A 6,000-nucleotide genomic window follows, 5' to 3' on the forward strand; every position below is an offset into this window, starting at 1 on the left:
GGCTGATCTGATTGTGACATCAACCCTATTTTCCCGTCTACCGACTATAACATTTGACTCCCTTGATAATCAGGAATCTATCGAATTCAGCCTTAAAATATTCAATGACCCTGCCTCCACCGCTCTCTGGTTAAGGGAGTTCCACAGACTCACGACCCTCTGATAGAAAAAAAATTCTGCTCATCTCCGTCTAAAATGGGAGACCACTGGTTTTTAAACTGTGGCCCTAATCTCTCTATTCTCTCCCACAAGGGGAAACATCCTCTCAGCAGCTGCCCATTCTAGTCCCCTCATGATCTTGTATGTTTCAATAAGAAAACCTCTCAGTCTTCTAAACTCCAGTGTATACCAGCCCAACGTGTCCAATCTTTCCTCACAAGATAACCCCCTCAATCCAGGAATCAGTCGAGTGAACCTCCTCTGAACCGCCTCCCAAGTAATTATGTCCTTTCTTAAATAAGGAGAACAAAACTGCACACAGTATTCTAGATGTCGTCTCACCAATGCCTGTACAACTGTAGCAAAACATCTCCACTTTTATATTCCATTCCCCTTGCAATAAATGACAACATTCCATTTGCCTTCCGAATCACGTGCTGTACCTGCATACTAAGTTTTAGTGATTCATGTACTCGGACACCAAGATCCCTCTGTACTTCAGAGTTCTGCAATCTCTCTCCATTTCAATAATGTACTGCTTTTCTATTCCTCTTGCCAAAGTGGACAAGTTCACATTTTCCCACATTTCCACCATCTGCCAATTTTTTGCCCACTCAACATATTTAACGTATTTATATCCCTTTGTCGACTCCTTATGTCCTCTTCACAACTTACTTTCCTACCTACCTTTGAGTCATAAGCAAATTTAGCAACTACACATTCGGTCCCTTCATACAAGTCATTGATATAGATTGTAAATAGTTGAGACGCAAGCACTGATCCCTGTGGCACTGCACTTGTTACATCTTGCTAACCTGAAAATGACCCATTTATGCCTACTCTCTGTTTCCTGTTAGCTAACCAATCCTGTACCATACGGTCGCTCTCCCTCCATTTAAAGTCCCCATTCATATCCATAGCCACCGCCTCGACCTTGCCATCTCATGTGACCTCTCCACTCCTATCGTGTCAATCACGGATAAGGCCATCTCTGACCACTGAGTTGTATCAATCTCCAACCGTATCGCCACAGCCCCTCCCAACTGCACTTCTTTCTGTGTTCGTCCCTCCACCAAATCACTTATAAAGGCAATTTCAAACTCACAACTGTCTAGCCTTTGCCCCTCCATTCACCACGATATTTCTGTTGCTACTGATCTGCTCCGTCACAACCTCACCTGCACCTTTGATGCCCTTGTCCCCATTAAAACCATTATTCTCTCTCACCCGGGTCGCTCCCCCTGGTACGGCCCCTGTCTCCGCTCCCTTCAGTCCAGGGGACGCAGTTTGGAAAGATTATGCTGGACAATTGGTTTAGACATTCATCGCCAGATCTGGATGGACCACATAAAGCACTATCGGGTCCTGATCTCCTCTGCCAAAACTGCTCACTTTTCAAGGATCACCATTGGCGGCCGTGCCTTCAGCTGCCGAGGCTCTAACTTCTGGAATTTCCTCCCTGAATCTCTCCGCCTCTCGACCTCTCTCGCCTCCTTTTGGACGATGCTAACAAACTACCTCTTTGACCAAACGTTTGATCACCTGTCCTAATATCTCCTTATGTTGCTCGGTGTCAAAGTTTGTTTGATGATCGATCCTGTGAAGCACCTTGGGACGTTTTACTACATTAAAGGCGCCATTTAATTGCAAGTTGTTGTTGATGTCGAATATATGCGGGTATTATAGAGTGGCAGCAGCATTAAATAACGGTAAATTATTGAGATTAAGGATCTCCACTGGTGCTGCTCACAAGTGAGCTGGAGATCGCACTGGTTAATCCCATGTTACCATCTATCAGCTGGCCCACTGATGTACAGCGAGTGAACCAGTCCGACTGTACCTTTATTACTGACTGGTCGACCTATCGTGACATTGCTTGTAAGTGTTGATCGGGTGAAGAGGGGTTAGATGTCAGAGGATAATGGCACAAGGAGTCCTAACCTCGTTCAACCCTAATTTTAAATTTCCATGGCAAGCTATTCCACCTTGTCCAAAACAGTGGGACCAGAGGACACGGCCTGCAATTGAAGGGGGTAAATTCAAAACTAATCTGCAGAAATAATATTTCAGTGAGCGAGTGGCCAATGTGTGGAACAGATTCCCCTAAGGGAGACAGTGGAAGCAATTGTTATCGATTCAACAGTATCGATACAACAGTAAGTTGGATCGATTTCTTTCAGAAAATATCGGATCCAGTATAAGAGTAATAGGAGACATGACATGTGGTAAGTGTAACATGTTTGGGAGGCACAGGTGACTTTGGACCTTTGGTTCCTAAAGCTCTCCACCACTGGGGTTTCCCTCCCCTCATGCCTGCGTCTGATGTAGATTAATTTATAGAGATTGATTGTCATGATTAGTCAAAAACTCCATTATCATTATATCATGCGACTACCCAGGGTGGTAGAAGGTCAACTAGATGGACCTTGGTCTTTCTTTCCTTTTGGAATTTCTATGTTCTTAAAAGCACAAGGCCGTTTTTGAAATGGGAACCGCCTCTGTAAACTTGTCACGCTGCAATTTCACCCTCCCACCAGCAGTGGCACTGCAGCGCTTTCACTGGCAGGAGAATGAAACTGCATCGTGCCAAGTTGCAAAGGCGGTTCCCATTCGAAATGTGGTACAATCACATTGTTAGTGATATTCTTCGGCTCAAATTTGATGATTATGTGCATATTAACATGCAAATTGTAAATCAGCGATCTTGATTATTACATGTCTGTTTAACCATGTAAGTAAACAAAAAACATTGAACAATCACAATGAACACGTCTGCTTTGGAACACACAGAGGAAGTCCCGCTCACCCATCACCACTGTCCTCGCTGTCCTACATTGTTTTCCAATCCCCCAACGCCTCCAATTTAAAATTCTCATCCTCGTCTTTAAAACCCTCCATGGCCTCGCTCCTCCCTATCTCTGTAACCTCCTTCAGCCCTACAACCCTCCGAGATCTCTGCGCTCCTCCAATTCTGGCGTCTTATCCACCCCCACACTTTTCTTCCAACCATTGGCGGCCGTGCCTCCAGCCGTCTTGGGCCCAAGCTGTGGAATTCACTCCCTAAACCGCTCCACCTCCTTCAAGACCCTCCTTGGAACCCACCTCTTCGCCCAAGCTTTCGGCCGATCATCATAATACTTGATTCTGTAGTTCAGTGTCCATTTATATCTGATTATGCATCTGTGAAGCGCCTTGCGTCGTTTTTCTGCATGAAAGTCTTGATCAAGAAGTTTGCAGATGATATAAAAATTGACCGTGTTGTTGATAGTGAGGAGGAAAACTGTAGACTGCAGGAAGATATCAATGGACTGGTCAGATGGGGAGAAAAGTGGCAAATGGAATTCAATCTACAGAAGTGTGAGGTAATGCATTTCGGGACAGACAAGGCAAGGGAGTACACAATAAATGGGAGGATACTGAGAGGTTTAGGGGAACAAAGGGACCTTGGAGTGCATGACCACAGACCCCTGAAGTAGCAGGATATGTAGATAAGGTGGTTAAAAAGGCATATGTAATACTTTCCATTATTAGCCAAGGCATAGAATAGAATGGGATATGACGCTCGACTCATCGATCGACAGTTCCGACGGGCCACAGCGAAAAATCGCATAGACCTCCTCAGGAGACTAACACGGGACGCAACCAACAGAGTACCCTTTGTCGTCCAGTACTTCCCCGGAGCGGAGAAACTACGCCATGTTCTCCGCAGCCTTCAACATGTCATCGATGACGACGAACACCCCGCTAAGGCCATCCCCACACCTCCACTACTCGCCTTTAAACAGCCACCCAACCTCAAACAGACCATCGTTCGCAGCAAATTACCCAGCTTTCAAGAGAACAACGTCCACGACACCACACAACCCTGCCACGGTAACCTCTGCAAGACATGCCAGATCATCGACACAGATACCACCATCACACGAGAGGACACCACCCACCAGGTGCACGGTTCATACTCCTGTGACTCGGCCAACGTTGTCTACCTCATACGTTGCAGGAAAGGATGCCCCAGAGCATGGTACATTGGCGAGACCATGCAGGCGCTGCGACAACGGATGAACGGACACCGCGCAACAATCACCAAACAGGAGGGTTCCCTCCCAGTCGGGCAACACTTCAGCAGTCAAGGACATTCAGCCACCGACCTTCGGGTCAGCGTACTCCAAGGCGGCCTTCGAGACACACGACAACGCAAAATCGTCGAGCAGCAATTGATAGCCAAGTTCCGAACCCATGAGGACGGCCTCAACCGGGATCTTGGGTTTATGTCACGCTACACGTTACCCCACCAGCGAACAAATGTTATCTGTTTTTAATATAACGGGTCAGTTGCTGTCTTTTCTATGTTTCTACCTCTCTATCTCTTTTGTGTTTTTTTTTTGTGATTTGTGTATTCGGAGACATTGCAGGTAACACCTGTCTGTCTGCACACTAATTGCCTTGGCAACAGGCAGTTGAAAAAACTGTCTGCAATCACCAAGCATTGTTCTGTGATGTATAAATGCGATTTCATTTCGAGGATTTCATTTCCAACAACGTTCACCTGAGGAAGGAGGAAGCCTCCGAAAGCTTGTGAATTTAAAATAAAATTGCTGGACTATAACTTGGTGTTGTAAAATTGTTTACAATTGTCAACCCCAGTCCATCACCGGCATCTCCACATCATAGAATAGAAGAACAGGGAGTTTATGCCAGAACTGTATGAAACATTGGTTAGGCCACAGCTTGAGTGCTGCGTACAGTTCTGGCCACCACGTTACAGGAACGACGTGATTGCACTCGAAAGAGTTCACAGGAGATTTACGAGGATGTTGCCACATCTGGAGAATTTCAGCTGTGAGGAAAGATTGGATAGGCTGGGGTTGTTTTCTTTGGAACAAAGGAGGCTGAGGGGAGATTTAATTGAGGTGTATAAAATTATGACTGGACGAAACAGAATGGATCCGGAGGACCTATTTCGCTTAGCGGAAGTGCAATTGACCAGGGGGCATAGATTTCAAGTGATTGGTAGAAGGATTAGAGGGGAGCTGAGAAGAATCTTTTTCACCCAGAGGTTGGTGGGGTCTGGAACTCAATGCCTGAAAGGGTGGGAGAGGCAGAAATCCTCAACTCATTGAAAAAGTACTTGGATTTGCACTTGAAGTGCCATAACCTACACGGCTATAGATCAAGTGCTGGAAAGTGGGGTTCAGCTGGATAACTCTTTTTCGGCCGGCACGGGCACGATGGGCCGAATGCCCTCCATCAGTGCCGTAACTTTCTATGATTCCATGATTCAGCCCCTCAAATCTGTAACACGGGAACAGTAGGAAGCCTCGTCAGATCCCCTGCCTGTTACATTGGAACAAGACGATGCCCATTAATCCCCTCGAGCCTGTGACACAGGAACAGGAGGAGTCCATTCTGCCTCTCAAGCCCATTACACAGGAACTGGAGGAGGCCATTCTGCCTCTCAAGCCCATTACACAGGAACAGGAGGAGCCATTCTGCCTCTCATGCCCATTACACAGGAACTGGAGGAGTCCATTCTGCCTCTCAAGCCTGTTACACAGGAACTGGAAGAGGCCATTCAGCCTCTCAAGCCTGTTACAAAGGAACAGGAGGAGGCCATTCTACCCCTCGAGCCTTTCAACGCCATTTTATTAGATCTTTGCCGAACTGCATCTCACTCCATTTCCCCGCCTCAGCTCCATATCCCTCGATCCCCAGACAAAATAAAAGGGGAGGTTTTATTATCGACCACTTTGTACTGAAAACCGAATCTGATCCTGTTCAGAAACTAGAACCCAGGGAAACAGAGAGACTAAGTGAGTGGGCAAAACTGGGGCAGAATTGATG

The sequence above is a fragment of the Heptranchias perlo genome, unplaced genomic scaffold, assembly GCF_035084215.1.
Source record: "Heptranchias perlo isolate sHepPer1 unplaced genomic scaffold, sHepPer1.hap1 HAP1_SCAFFOLD_56, whole genome shotgun sequence".
Taxonomy (NCBI): domain Eukaryota; kingdom Metazoa; phylum Chordata; class Chondrichthyes; order Hexanchiformes; family Hexanchidae; genus Heptranchias; species Heptranchias perlo.